The sequence below is a fragment of the Bos indicus x Bos taurus genome, chromosome 18 (assembly GCF_003369695.1).
Source record: "Bos indicus x Bos taurus breed Angus x Brahman F1 hybrid chromosome 18, Bos_hybrid_MaternalHap_v2.0, whole genome shotgun sequence".
NCBI lineage: Eukaryota > Metazoa > Chordata > Mammalia > Artiodactyla > Bovidae > Bos > Bos indicus x Bos taurus.
The window spans coordinates 34604414-34621077 of NC_040093.1; positions in this window are offsets into that span (position 1 = coordinate 34604414).

A 16664-nucleotide genomic window follows, 5' to 3' on the forward strand; every position below is an offset into this window, starting at 1 on the left:
TTTCCAAAGTAAAAATTGATAATAGTGGAGATGAAGAAGGTTAAACTCCTACCCTCACTGAAATGGGAGTACTATACATTGACTGAGAAATACCACTGCTGCTTACTGTGTTAATACACATAAAGTTTTTCAGCTCAACATTTAGCTCACAGTGCCTACTCAATAAATGTTATTGGCACTACTAGTGGCTGTAGAAGTAGAAACAATAGTAATATATTACTACTACTACTTCTATTACTTAATACTCTATGATGCAACATAATGAATGCTGAATAAATGAATATATAAATCAATAAATAGTTTAAGCTTTGAACCTTTTTCAGAAAGGAATAATATATATGATAGTGGAGAAGTAAAATTTGTACGTGAATTCTCATTCCAAAGGATTTGGATCATACAACTTAAAGCTACTTAAATGCTCAGCTGGTTCAATTCTCTCATCTGTGGAGAAAAGTTCAAGGGAAACCTAGTATTCTGTCGAAAGTCACATAGCTCTTGGCAGATTAAGACTCCCTTGGATTTAATTATGTGATGGATCAAACATTCACATGCATACCAGGATGTATAATATTTTTCTCATAGTGGTGAAAGTGGTTAATATATAAATTATAAATATATATGTATGTGTATATTAAACATATAGTGAGATTCTATATAAACTCTGCTAAAGGTATAATTGTCATGGAAAGAAAGATGAATATATATATATCCATTATAATTTGTAAAGTTTGCTTTAAAAATGGGAATAGTAGTAATAAAACATTATATTACAGCTCTTTGCGACCCCATGGACTGTAGCCTGCCAGGCCTCTCTGTCCATAGAATTTTCCAGGCAAGGATACTGGAGTGGGTTGCCATTTCCTTCTCCAGGGGATCTGCCCAACCCAGGGATCAAACCCGGGTGTCCTGCATTGCAGGCGGATGCTCTACTGCCTGATCTGCTAGGGAAACATTACATGTTGATTAAAAAATCAATGAAATATAGGGAAGTAATCAGTTCCATCATCATGCTTACATTGTCTATTGTCTCAAGCCCACATGCCAATTTCCTCCAAGGGAGCCCAGGAGTATTGATATGACAGCTGCCTGTGGAGATTTTGCAATGTCTTGGTTTTAGTTAATATCTTTCCATCAGAAACTTCATGACCATTAGAATAATTCCTGATCACTGGAATTACATTTTCCTTTCAAATTTTCTTGATTGTTGGCTTTATGTTCTTATGAACAGACACTTTGAAAAAAATATAGAAATATTTTTGCAGGTACTAGCAGAGAAGAAAATTCCTGTCTTCTTTTTCTTCTGATTTACAGTCCTTGTTAAGAAGAATGTATCAGGCCTTAACTTACCTGACCAGATTCCTTGATTCTCTAATTCTTTCGTACATTCATTCCATAAATTCTCATTAAATGCTCTCTCTGCATTTAAGGCACTAGGAATACAGTGGTTAATAAAGTTTCATACTATTCCTCATGGAATTTATGGTCTAATGGAGGATACAGGCAAGTGTCCAGTCATTGGTGATGAATGAATGTCATCACAGTGGTAGGTGCACTTAGAGAGCACAGAAAAGACACCCAAGTCAGACTTGGAAGACTACGGAATGCCTCTTAGGGAAAAAAAAAACATGCCTTTGAAGGTGATAGCTGGAGTAGAAATGAGTAAAGTGAAGGGTATCCCAGGAAGAAGGATCAACATGGGGTAAAGTCAGCTAGCAAAAAGAACATGCGGTATTTCATAGACCTGAAAGGAAGAAAGAATAAGACAGGGGAAGCTGTGAGAGGTATGGCTAGAGAGAGAGAGAATTCAATGAAAAAAGGCTTAAGACATAATAAGGACTCAGATTGTGAGACATAGATACACGTGTAAGATGCACATGTACACACACACTCATAGACTCTCTGAGACTATGTGAACATATAGCTCCTGCCAGCTAATTCACAGCCATCTATGCAGAAGCTCAATCATGGATTTATTGTGACAGATTTTATAATCATCTCCTCTTCATGCGCTGTCTTCATTTGAGTTTGAAAACAGTTTTGAAGAATCTATCTTCCACAATGCTTTCTGACTAGAACTTTACATGTATTTCAGAGGCATTTTTCACATTTAATCTTGAAACTGGCAAAATAGGGAATCAAGTGAAGACTACAATTATTGCTCATGAACTTTTGATAATATTATCTGCAAAGGTCTGTTCACATTCATATATGAGCACAAGCCTGCCAGAATAGAGAGACATATTTTTCTTCCATTTCAAAATTGTATTTTTCAACATCTATTTCTAAGGTCAGATTAACTATGACAGCATGTTGGAGGGCATGCTTGTCTAACGTGTTTGCAGTTCCATGAGTTGGAAGGCCCTTTCTTTCAACAACAATTATTTATGGAGAAATGCTTTCTTAGAATCAGACAGCACACGCAAGATGTGTTTGTTAGAAAGAGACATAAAGACAACTTCACTCCAAATTAATAAACTCAGTTTGTATTTCTCTGTGCACCACTAATGGACAAAGCTATCTGCCAGTGTAGATGTAGAGGATGGTAAGATGCAAACAGGGAGACAGGTTCATGTTCATGTCACGCTTTAGTTTCCAACAGGCACCACAGCTCTCCCCAGCAAAGCCCTGCCTAGTTGTTAGGAAAGGACTTCTCATCCCCATTCAACGTATAAGGAAACATCATTTAAAATTGTTACATATTTTACCAAAGACCAATTGAAAGTAAATTACATAGCCAGGGTTAGAACACCGATCATCTGACTCCCAGTTCAGATCTCTTTAAAATGATCTTGCCCTCTCTGTGGAACATGGTTCTTCCCATCTACTTAACTCATTCCACAGCTCAAAATTTGATTTTTTTTCCCCCACATAACTATGTGTCACAAAATTTCCCAAATGTGTGTGCCTAAAATATGCTGATTAAGGAAAGGACATTGGTTTATAGATTCACCTATATAATATTGTAACAGACTACCCAAACCCAGCAGAAGTAACTTTATAACGCTGTACATCATCTTTCAACTTTACTTCAAATCACATGCTCACTGCCTAAGTAATGTGATGAGGGAACGGTAATATGGGTCATATGCTTCGTTTCCGAGTTACAGAGTATCTCAGTGTAGGAAAGGTCATGACTCACTATGCCTACCACTGCTCAAATACAATTCCTTGATTCTCAACTTGTCATAAATGTGGATAGACTGTGCTAAAAATGAAATTATACACAAATATAAAGCCTATATGAAGATTTAATTCATTCTGTAAAAGTTTGAGATTAATAATTATACAATAAATGTATAGAACATGTTGGTCTACTTTATGATAAATGCCATGTTAAGAAAAGATTTTTCACCTCTATAAAAAGTATATTGCTAATTTATCTTTCTTCTTTATTCTTTGTTGTATATATATCTTGTTTATTCTTTATATCTACAGGTTCCCTTATCTATTATTTAATTATTTCCATTTCCTTCCTATAATGCATACATTTTACTTTATTATAGCTCTTTTTGAAGAATAATATGTATCTGCAGAGGTAATAAAAATTACAACTATGAAGTTACATTGTTTTACACACAGAAAATAGCAATTTCAACATGTCACCCACTGGTTATGTTATAGTCTAGTATACTCGTTCATTGCCTGTATAATTTAAACTATTAAACCTTTTTATACAGCAGTTTTACAGTCTGTAGCAAGAACTATGATGATACTTTTAATTATCAGGTTATTCCATTATTTTAATTCACCTAAATGTGTAATTCAATGAAAGCAGAAGCTGTGTACAGTGGTTTGAACAATGCCAATTCTTTGGCATTGCCCTTCTTTGGAATCGGAATGAAAACTTGACTTTTTCCAGTTCTGTAGCCACTGCTGAGTTTTCCAAATTTTCTGACCTATTGAGTGCAGAACTTTAGCAGCATCATCTTTTAAGGTTTAAATAGTTCAGCTGCACTAGCTTTGTTCATAGAAATGCTTCCTAAGGCCCACTTGACTTCATACTCCAGGATGTCTGACTCTAGGTGAGTGACCTGGTGGTTATCTAGGTCATTAAAATAATTTTTGTATAGTTTCTGTGTATTCTTGTTACCTCTTACTCTCTTCTGCTTCTGTTAGGTCCTTACCATTTGTGTCCTTTAGCATGCCCATCCTTGCATGAAGTGTCCCTTGATATCTCTAATTTTCTTGAAGAGATCTCTAGTTCCCATTCTGTTGTCTTCTTCTATTTCTTTGTATTGTTCATTTAAGAAGGCCTTCTTACCTCTCCTTGCTCTTCTCTGAAACTCTGCATTCAGTTATCTTTCCCTTTCTCTCCTGCCTTTTGCTTCTCTTCTTTCCTCAGCTATTTGTAAAGCCTCCTCAGACAACCACTTTGCCTTCTTCCATTTCTTTTTCTTGGGATGGTTGTAGTTCATACATGATCTCTAACTCCATAATACTTTCCTTCCTGTAAGTAAGTAAGTTGCTTGCTCAGTTGTCTCTGACTGTGACTCCATGGACTGTAGCCCGCCAAGCTCCTCTAACCATGGAATTTTCCAGGCAAGAATATGGAGTGAGTTGCTATTTCCTTTTCCAGGGGATCTTCCAAAGCCAGGGATGGAACCCACATTTCTTGAGTCTCCTGCATTGGCAGGCAAATTCTTTACCGTGCACACCACTTGGGAAGCCCCTTCCTTCCATTAATCTGTTTATTATTTATTGTCCATGCCATCAGTCAAGAGATCTCACATTCCCATGCAGTGTATCCTATTGTTGTGATGGTTAATTTTACAAGTCAATTTGACTGGATCACAGATGCCCAGGCATTTGGTCAAACAGTATTCTAGCTGTGTCTGTGAAGGTGTTTCTGGGTGAGATTAACATTTGAATCAGTACACTGAGTAGAGTAGATAGCTCTAACATGGGTGGCCCTCATCTAATTGATTGAAGGCCTGAGTAGAACAAGGAGGCTGACACTTTTTCCAGGAAGAGGGAACTCCTACCTGACTTCTGAGCTGGGATATTGGTCTTTCTCTGCCTTTCAATTTGAAATGAAACATTAGAGCTCTTTTTGTGTCTTGATCCTCCCAGCTTTTGGATAGGAATTTACACTCTCCCAGTTCTCAGGCCTTTGGACTTGGATTGGAATTACAGGTTACTGATTGCAGAGTTTGGGACTTAACTTCCATCATCATCTGAGCTAATTCTTGATAAAAAATATCTTCCTATGTAGATAGATCATGTTTGCTCTATTTCTCTGGAGAACTAAGACTAATGCAACTATATATGCAAAGACTTCTACAAAACTGTTAGCCACATGAGTTCAAGGCCAGTGACTTACGTGTTAATAAATCATATGTCAAAGTGTTATAGACATTGTTTTTCTCAGAAGTAATTTGTTGGATCCTTGATCGTTTTTCACTACCATTTGTTCACACAGTCTATAGTCTTAAAAGTACTTGTGAGTTTGATTAAATAAAATCTACAGCAAGTCCAGTGCAAAGGCACTGTAGTAATTGCTGTCTGTGGGCTTGATATAAAAATGTTAAAACAGAATTTCTCCTTCCAGACATTTCATAATATCTTTTAATTTTTTTAGTTTGATAATTTTAGCTTTATTAATGTGCTCTCACAGAGAATGTAATCACAGGTGGCTTCCTTTTTCATTGACTATTTCAAGAATAAGTTTACCCATTTTTTGTAGCCTAGTTATTTTGTGGTTGTATAATATTCCACTGAGTCAGTATATCATAATTGAATCAACCATTTCTAAATATTTGTCTTATTCTAGCTCCTAACTCTTATGAACAAAAATTTCTCTAAATTTTTTACCTTGATATTTCATTGTAAGGTCATAAATGATGTAAATGCTAAAATTTGTGAGATAATGCAAAAGCATTTCTTAAAATGATTTTGCCATTTTATACCACTTTATATTTCTTCATCCAACAATATTATCAGATTTCCACTTTTTACTGACCTAATGAGTGTGAAATTGATTGTAAGCATTTTTCTAATACCTGCTGCTGCTGCTGCTAAGTCGCGTCAGTCGTGTCCGACTCTGTGCGACCCCATAGACGGCAGCCCACCAGGCTCCCCCGTCCCTGGGATTCTCCAGGCAAGAACACTGGAGTGGGTTGCCATTTCCTTCTCCAATGCGTGAAAGTGAAAAGTACAAGTGAAGTTGCTCAGTCGTGTCCGACTCTTAGCGACCCCATGGACTGCAGCCTACCAGGCTCCTCCATCCATGAGATTTCCCAGCCAAGCGTACTGGAGTGGGGTGCCATCTAGGACAAAGGAGTCCAAAATAGTGGTGGCCAAAAGACAAAGAAAGGAAAAAGCCCACAAAAATAGAAAAAAGGAATGTCCAAGGACCAGAGTGAGAACCACAAGTGAAACAAACAGCTCTTCTGGGTAGCCCAGTTTACATAAAGCAGGCTCAGGGGGAGGACAAAAAGCATAAAAAGAGGAGCCAAAATTGAGTTATGTGAATTACTAAGGTAATCCTTTTACTTCCTAGAGACAATATGAGTATTCTTCTATATTTTATTCTCAGGGTTTTAGGAGTTTGGATTTATGTTTAATTTCTTATTCCATTGTTGTATGTGTATGTGGGTTTGTGTGTGTTTGTGACATAGTGGTCTAGTTTAATTTTTAAATATGTATAGCCTGTTCTCTCAACACTTTATTACATGGGATCATCTTTCTCCAGTGATCACTGTGCTACATCTATTGACTTGCTAAGTTTACATATCCCCTAAATAAGTGTCTACAGTATCTGTTCTCTGGCTTTGGTCACTGTATCAATCCTTGTGTCAATACTGTACAATAATCTCTACTTCTATGTTTATGCTTTTTCATATAAAATTTTGAACTACTTGTCAAACTCCTCAAAAACTCCCCTACATTTTGAACTTAACTGCCTTAAACCTATGATCAACTTGGTCACACTTCTTATTGGTATATTTAATCTATCTGTGAATATGTATATATCTTTCTTTAAAGATTTTCTTTATCCTGGTATCAACAGTGCCTAAAACTATGACTGAAACATTGATATTTACATGTAAATATGGCTAAATGGAAATATATAAATGTAAGTTTAATGGAAATATTTGCATGTGGACATTAATATTTGCATGTAAATATGTCTGAATGGAAAATATTAATGGCATTAGGACTGATGTTACCTAAAGAAAGAAATAAGTTAAACCATTAGCTGATTTTAAAATTCTCTTTGCAACATTCCTTCAAAGGTTTGTCTTGTCTCTATTCGCACTGCCATTGAGAGGGGGCACTTACTACCTGCTGAGGAGGTTTCTGAAGAATGAATGTGTTGTTTTTGTTGTTGTTTTTTAAATCAGTTTCTCAGCTTGTTCTAAAATTTCCCATTCAGTTTGACTTATTTATAAAATTTCACATATTTCCTTTTAGATTTTCATTTAACTAGCTCAGTTTTTCTTTTTGGCTGCCATTTCCTTAACCTCTTCTTACTGATCACAGATTTGTTCTTTCTTATTCTTTGTAATTTATAGAATCCTCTTACTTGAAACAGAAGAACCATTTATCAGAGGTTTCAGTGTAAGTCCATGTGTCCAGCTTCATCCTTTGTATTTTCTCCCTCACCATTCATTGAGATATTGAGATCATCTTCTAAGCCTGTGTATGTCTCATCTTCCAAATTTTATGATATACACAGCCATGCTACAAACCCATCAAAGCCTTCGTTATTCCCCATTTATATGACTCTGTAGGAAACATTTGCTGTCATTTATTAATATTTAAATAAGCCATTCTTTCCTACATTCTTTTATATTTTAATGCTATAACACTATCTACTTTGTCTTTCCTTTTCCCTGGTAATGAAATTACTTTGAATTTCTCTCCATATACTCGTGAAAAACTAAGGCTAGATCTCACCTATGCCATAGGGGACTTTTCCAAGGCTATTGACAATTTTAATTAATCAAATGGGTGAGGATGGAGTCTGCCTTTGAATCCCAGCTTCCCTCACTCTAGAAAAAAAAAATTGTAGAATCATAATTTCATAGCTTTTAGATAAATTTAGGAGATGAAGAACTTGAGATCAGAGGAAGCCAATTCATATCGTGCTATTGCTTCATTTGCTTTAGAAAGTATTTCAACTTATTAAAGGAATGAATGTCTTGAGTAAGGCCAGGAGTAGCTCTCCTGAGACATTCTGTATTTCCCATCCTTGTAACTTTGCTGAATCCAGTATAGATGCTTGATATATTTTCATCAGAAACATTTACTGATAGAAGGTATTTTAGAAACAGGACTACCTGTCAGGTCTGATATTTCTTTTAGAAGAATTATAAATATAAAAAAAATGCAATTGGCAAATAAAAAGGCTTCATGATTTTTATTGCAGATGATTTTTAATAAAAAGGAAAATTACTGCATGAGAGGATCCAGCTCTATTAGCATATATTGAAACACTTTCCAATATTAGCACTGCATTCCATTGTGACCTGCCACTGGTTCTGATCTCAGGCAGCAAGCTGAGACTTCTGCCTTTGCTCAGCTAAGCCTTATGAACACACACTCTCTCTCACTCCTTCTCTCCCTCTCCCTCCCTCTGCCCTTCTTTGTTTCACATCTAAGTCCTGGACCCAATCTGTAATTTGCCCCATGCAGCAGCCATTCTCATTCCCTTCCCAGTAATTATACCAAGGACAGAAAATGCCCCTAAATTAATCCATCACACTGGCACAGATTCTAATGAGTGGGAAATGCCAAAAATGATCCATTATCACTGCAATTGGAAAATCATAATATCAGAGTTCAGCTTGAGCATCCAGGAAAGGAAATCTCTGAAGCATACAGTGAAGGCTGGATGTGGAAAGCAATCTCTGGTCCTGGAGCTGCCTCGGTGGGACACTAACTGATTCATATGTCCACACAGCTATGCCCATCCACATGTACAGACATTACCCCAGAGTACCCTTGTGTGCGCATCCTGGGTTTTGAAAAACTAGATTATTCTTCCCCAGTTGAGTTTTAAAAGGTCATTTAACCAAAATGCAATGCCACAGTGCCCTCCAGTGGCATAACATATTTAGAATAATTATTTCTTGGTGGCAGGGTTCTTGCTTCAAAAACCATAAAATGTTTTTAAGAGAAGGTAAAAGATATGAACAACAGCAGCAACAAGCTCTTTCTGCACCTGCGTACTCTCATTTTTTAAAACTGCTCTCCTTTCTGCATTGTCTGATCTCACTTTTCTCTGCATCCTTAGCGTTCAATAGTTCTGTATTCCTTTAGTTCACCTTGTGAAGGTGGCAGACCAGCCACTCCAAGGTCTGTATTGTTAATGTAGCAGTCGGATGAGTCAGGGAAACCAGTTTCTCCACTTCTTCTACCAAATGGGGGAGGTAATACGAGCAAAGTGTCCAAAGAAAGATGACCTAACCCCTCAGATGTGAAGATAATCAAAATCTTTACATCAGCCTCTGGTGAATTTATACTTTGTGTATAACTAAATTTCAGGAATATTCCTATCAGTTCTGAGTTTTACTGTGGGCTGCACATAGTAAAATGCAAATATCCTTAAATCATTACTTTGATTAATCAGTTTAGCAATTATACATTAATAATTTTAAAATTTTTATTTCATCATATTTTATGTATTTTCCCCCTAATAACCAGGTCTCACAAATTCCATTATGAAAAATATGGTGACAAGTTTATGCATGCCGTTTGGGAGTAAGAGTTAGGTGTACCATTTTTCTTTATTTGAATTTTAAACCATTGTACAATTCCAATTAATAAGTGGAAGAATCACTTATATCACTTATCAAGAATCATTTGATAAGTGGAAGAATCACTTATCAAGAAATTATTATCAAAAGGAAAAGTCAGAATGTCATGATTGAATGGTAGCAATGAAATAAAATAAGTTGGGTTGGTAAATCTTTTGTATATATAATATATACTCATGTAAACTGTTTTATGAAACAAAAGAAAAAATAAAAAAACACCACAGAAAATTTACATTGTAGTGACCACAAAAGTGAAATTCATGAGAACTGAATTTGACTAAATAGAATACAGAATCCAGGTAGAGATGAAGGCTGTTTGCAATATCCCCATATACCAAGTCATGAAGCTCTCAACCTATGAGAATCATAAAAAAAAAGCATGCAAATATTTAAGTAATATTTAAGCAGATATTACTCTTAGCCCTTATTTTCTCAGCTGTTCTTCCAACAAAAAAAGAAAGAGGCATTTTAATTCATGAGGTTAGAAAAGGAGGAATTTATACAGTGTGGTTACCTTTGAGCTGGGTTATGAAGACTGCCACCTGAAGCAGCATTTCAGAGCAAAAACTTCAGCCATTAGACAAACCAACTACAGAAGTCCAGGCTCTGAAACATTTTGTCCATGAGCTCCTGTATGACCATGAATGCTGTTTTTTTTTTTTTTTTAATCAGTCTGAGATTCTTCCTGCATAAAATAAGACTACTTAAGAATACCTATATCATAAGGTCATTGAAATAATTCAAGGACACAATATCTGTAATTATATAAACATAAGAAAAAACTTAGTATATATCTAAGGCAATGTGCCCAGCATAGTAAATAACCAGACAGTTTAAATTTAATTTAATTTTTTCTTATTTATCAACCACTTCAGACTACAGAAAATGTGTAAGCAATCCATATACATTGTGAACCTGGTTAAGTAGTTTCCATAATGCTTCAATCACAGCAAAAAGTCTGCAGTTCAGTTTTGCTAGATCCAGGTCAGAGAAAATTTGAGTAGTGAAGAATTACTATTTTAAAATGACCCTGATTTCCACAAATTAATAATCTCATAGTTTACCTGGTTCTCAGTGCTGTCATCTTAAAAATGGGAAAAATAAATTTTAGGTCATTTCAGTTACTAAAATATTCAATATATTAATTTAACATATACTAAAATATTTTAACATATATTAATACTATAATGTAGCAAAAATCTGTCACATTACAAAGAAAGAATTAGCTCAGAGTACAGTATTATGCTAAATAAGCAGATGTAAGATCTTGAAAATCTCATTTTCCTCTCAATGAAGCCTGTAATTATAGTTACAGTAAGGTATGACCAGAAATCTTAAAAGGTACATATTATATGTGACAGATTCTCTTAATTTTATAAATAAACAGACAGTGATTGATGGTTGCGGGGAACTTCCCTGGGTTTTAAAGAGGTGTTTGGTCACAGATTTGCTTAATCGAATTCTCTAAGCATGACGATGTGGCACCTACACAGTCTTCCTTAATCTCCAGCAGCGGGCAATAGCAGATCTGAGAGAAGTGTGTTCACATTCCACGCCAGGCACTGCAGCACTGATTTCCCTCAGATCTCTTTAAATGCATCTCCCACCACTTCTGTCTGTGGCCCTACAGCCCAGCCACATCTCACACTTGATCTCTGTCTGATGCTGACAGGTCATTTATGTCTCCAGTCATTGCTCTTCCTCTGCTGTCACCCACATTGCCATGCTCTCTTCATACCCAGAAACATCCTGTTGTTTGTAGCACTCGTCCTAACTCTGATGGTGACTTTTCAGATCTTCTCCTTCAGAACTGATTGCTCCTTCCCTTGCTTTCTTAGGGCATTGGTGCTTTTTGCTAATAGTTACTTTGTTTGGACTTAATACAAATGACTTTGTCCATCCATGCATCTATCCATCATCCCAATCTAGTGCTGGAAATGCATGATTGACAGTAGGTAGAACAGTCTAAGGGTTAGGAATTTGATTTCAGAGAAATGCATCATGTGCTCCTTCTCTTCCACTCACCACTCTGGACAATTTAACAGCTTTCAGGCTCAGTTTACTCATCTGTAAGATGTAGGCCAAAATCAGTGTACTGGCATCACAGGCCTTGAGAAGATTGGTTGAAATGGGCTTAAAACACTTATCCTGGATCTAGTAAACACTCAATATATGCAGTAGCTATTATGACTACTATTATCACTATTCTGTCTTTCTATGCCAACTGCCAATTTTATATCTGTCATCAAGTCCTCACTCCTGAACTTCAAACATGTACAGCCACTGTCCTCTAAACATCCCAGTTTAGTATCTAAGTGACATGTAAAATTAACCTCTCAAAAGCTGGACTGCTGGTGAGCCCCCAAAACAAAACCTTTCTTATTCAGTTGCCCTATATATATATATTATATATATATATATTATAAGTATAATGTTATACACAAATTCATCTCTCTAATATTTATAACATATGTATAACATATGTCCTCTAAACATCCCAGTTTAGTATCTAAGTGACATGTAAAATTAACCTCTCAAAAGCTGAACTGCTGGTGAGCCCCCAAAACAAAACCTTTCTTATTCAGTTGCCCTATATATATATATATATATATATATATTATAAGTATAATGTTATACACAAATTCATCTCTCTAATATTTATAACATATGTATATAGATCTCCCCAACACGGTGATTAGGCCTGGGTCTCCTGCTTTGCAGATTCTTTACCATCTGAACCACGAGAGAAGCCCATATAATATTATACACATATGTATTTAATATACATACACACACACACATATATATATATATAGTTAATGCTCAAGTTATTTTGGAGTCCTTTCTCTCTTTCATACCCGATATCCACTCTATTAGAGAATCATACTGGCTCTTCTAACAAACATCTAGAATAGTACCACTATGCTCTACCCTCAGTGTTTCCATGTTGATGTGAACCACTGTAATTCCTTACATGTGCTACTGAATTTGCTTTTCTGGGTGGAATCCATGCTTCAGCCTTTGTCTTCTTAACATGTGCTGTGCTGTTGTGTTCTGTGCTTAATCGCTCATTTGTCTCTGACTAATTGTGACCCCATGGACTATAACCCACCAGGCTCCTCTGCCCATGGGATTCTCTAGGCAATACTAGAGTGAATTGCCATTTCCTTCTCCAGGGGATCTTCCCAACCCAGGGATTGAACCCAAGTCTCCTGTATTGCAGGCAGATTCTCTACTGTCTGAGCCATCAGGGAAACCCCATACATAACTAGGTATTTTAACATAAAAATATATTTGTAAAAGCATCACACAAATCAGTAAATGTACCCATCACCTTCAGAAGTTTCCACTTGGTATTCTCCTCTTTCCTTTCTTCCTTTTCCAACCAATCACTGAATTGATTTACGTCCTCAGATCAGTTTGCGTTTTGTAATATTCTGTGCAAGTTGAATCATTCAGTGGGTGATTTTGTATTCAAGTCTTCACATGAAAACATGCCATTGTTTCACTGAGCCAATAACAGAATAAGTGGAGAGGCTAAATCTTATGGTTGTGTACGTACAGTTTTTTGAGAACAGCTAAAAAGTTTTCTAAGTTGGTTCTGTTGTTTGTCCTGCCCACTGGTAGTGTTTGAAGGCTCCAGTTGCTCAATATCCTTTGTAGCATTTGGTATAGCTGCTGCTGCTGCTGCTGCTGCTAAGTCGCTTCAGTCATGTCTGACTCTGTGCGATCCTATAGACCGCAGCCCACCAGGCTCCCCCGTCCCTGGGATTCTCCAGGCAAGAATACTGGAGTGGGTTGCCATTTCCTTCTCCAATGCATGAAAGTAAAAAGTGAAAGTGAAGTCACTCAGTCATGTCTGACTCTTAGCGACCCCATGGACTGCAGCCCACCAGGCTCCTTCGTCCATGGGATTTTCCAGGCAAGAGTACTGGAGTGGGGTGCTATTGCCTTTTCCGTTGGTATAGCTAATCTCTCCAATTTTAGTCATTCTACTCTGTGTGCAGTTGTATTTCATTGTGGCTTAAATATGCATTGCTATAATGATTAAGGAACATAATTTTATGTGTTTATTTGACATTTGTGTATCTTATTTGGAGAAGCCTCTTTTCAAATACTTGCCATTTTATTGTTTTCATGTTGATGAGTTTGAGTTTTACATATTTTTGCTTTCCTCGTGGTTTAGATGGTAAAGAATCTGCCCACAATGCAGGAGACTTAGGTTTGATCCCTGGGTTGGGAAGATCCTCTCGAGAAGAGAAACGCCACCCACTCCAGTATTCTTGCCTGGAGAATTCCATGGACAGAGGAACCTGGAGGGCTACAGTCCATGCGGTTACAAAGAGTTGGACACAACTGAGTGACTAACACTTTTTCACATATTTTGCATCCAGTTCCTTTATCAGATATGGGCTTTCCTTAGTTATTCTCCCAGTCTGTTGTCTTCTTATTTTCCTAATAGTGTTTTGAAGATAAGCTGCCTGCCCAAATTCCCAATTTCTTGTTTTAAGAGCCATGCTTTTCATCACATGTAAGACCAAAGTCCTAGAGGTATATCCTATTTTTTTTAAATCATGGTATATTTCTGTAAATTTAGCCTTTCTTCAATTTCTCTTATGTTTTTTATATTTTAATAATTGCTTATATCCTATAAACTACCTAAACTCACTTATTTTTCCTACTTACATATTGTAGATTTCATTAGTTTTTTCACATAGACAATCAGGTTGTCAGTGAATACTGACAGTTTTAATTCTGTTTTCTTTTTATTTTTTAATTGGTGGAAAATTGCTTTACAATGTTTTGTTGGTTTCTGCTGAACAACAGTGCAAATGGTAGTTATTCCCTCCCTCTTGAGTCTCCCTCCTGTCTCCCATCCCACTCTCCTACGTCATCATAGAGAGTTTTAATTCTTTCTTTAAATTAATTGTATGTATTTATGCTGTGCTGGGTCTTTGTTGCTGTGAGGCTTTCTCTAGTTACAGGGAGCAGGGGCTACTCTCTACTTGCAGCATGCAGGCTTCTCATTGTGGTGGCATCTCTTGTTGCAGAGCATGGGCTCTAGGGCACACACGCTTAGTTGTTGCAGTTCCCGGGCTCCAGAGCACAGGTTCAGTAATTGTGGTACAAAAGCTTAGTAGCTCCACAGCATGTGGGATCTTCCCAGACCAGGGATCAAGCCCATGTCTCCTGCACTGGCAGGTGGATTTCTTACCACTGAGCCACCAGGGAAGCTCAGGAGTTTAAATTCTTATTTGTTGCTATTGTTGCTAAGTCACGTCAGTTGTGTCCGACTCTGTGCGACCCCATAGGCGGAAGCCCACCAGGCTCCCCCGTCCCTGGGATTCTCCAGGCAAGAACACTGGAGTGGGTTGCCATTTCCTTCTGCATTGCATGAAAGTGAAAAGTGAAAGTGAAGTTGCTCAGTCGTGTCCAACTCTTTGCGACCCCATGGACTGTAGCCTACCAGGCTCCTCCCTCCATGGGATTTCCTAGGCAAGAGTACTGGAGTGGGTTGCCATTGCCTTCTCTGAAATTCTTATTAATATTAATACTTTCCATTCTCAATCTTTTTTATTTTATTTACTGCACTGAGTAGAAACTCTAGATCAATGTTGAATAGAATGGATAACATTTTTATCTTGTTCTTGATTTTGTTGTTGTTGTTCAGTTGCTCAGTAATGTCTGACTCTTTCTGACCCCATGGACTGTATCACACCAGGCTTCCCTGTCCTTCATCATCTCCTGGGGCTTGCTCAAACCCAGGTGTATTGAGTCAGTGATGATCTCCAACCATCTCATCCTCTGTCGTCTCCTTCTCCTCTTGCCTTCGATCTTTCCCAGCATCAGGGTCTTTTCTAATGGGTCAGCTCTCAGCATCAGGTGACCAAAGTATTGGAGTTTCAACTTCAGCATCAGTTCTTCCAATGAATATTTAGGACTGATTTCCTTTAGGATGGACTGATTTGATCTCCTTGCAGTCCAAGTGACTCTCAAGAGTCTTCTCCAACACCACAGTTCAAAAGCATCAATTCTTCAGCACGCAGCTTTCTTTATAGTCCAACTCTCACATCCATACATGACTACTGGAAAAACCATAGCCTTGACTAGATGGACCTTTGTTGGCAAAGTAATATCTCTGCTTTCTAATATGCTGTCTAGGTTTTTCATTGCTTTTCTTCCAAGGAACAAGTGTCTTTTAATTTTGTGGCTGCAGTCACCATCTGCAGTGATTTTGGAGCCCAAGAAAATAAAGCCTATCACTGTTTCCATTGTTTCCCCATCTATTTGCCATGAAATAGTGGGACTGGATGCCATGGTCTTCGTTTTTTTGAATGTTGAGTTTTAAGCCAGCTTTTTCACTCTCCTCTTACACCTTCATTAAGAGGCTCTCTAGCTCCTCTTCACTTTCTGTCATAAGGGTGGTGTCATCTACATATCTGAAGTTATTCATATTTCTCATGGCAATTAGAAAAAGATAATGAAATTGTTATTTTTACAAACTAAGTAATTTAAGTATTCAGTTCAGTCACTCAGTCATGTCTGACTCTTTGAGAGCCCATGAACTGCAGCACGCCAGGCCTCCCTGTCCATTGCCAATTCCTGGAGTCCACCCAAACCAATGTCCATTGAGTCAGTGATGCCATCCAACTATCTCATCCTCTATCGTCCCCTTCTCCTCCTGCCCTCAATCTTTCCCAGCATCAGGGTCTTTTCAAATGAGTCAGCTCTTTGCATCAGATGGCCAAAGTATTGGAGTTTCAGCTTCAATATCAGTCCTTCCAATGAACACCCAGGACTGATTTCCTTTATGATGGACTGGTTGGATCTCCTTGCAGTCTAAGAGACTCTCAAGAGTCTGCTCCAACACCACAGTTCAAAAGCATCAATTCTTTTGCGCTC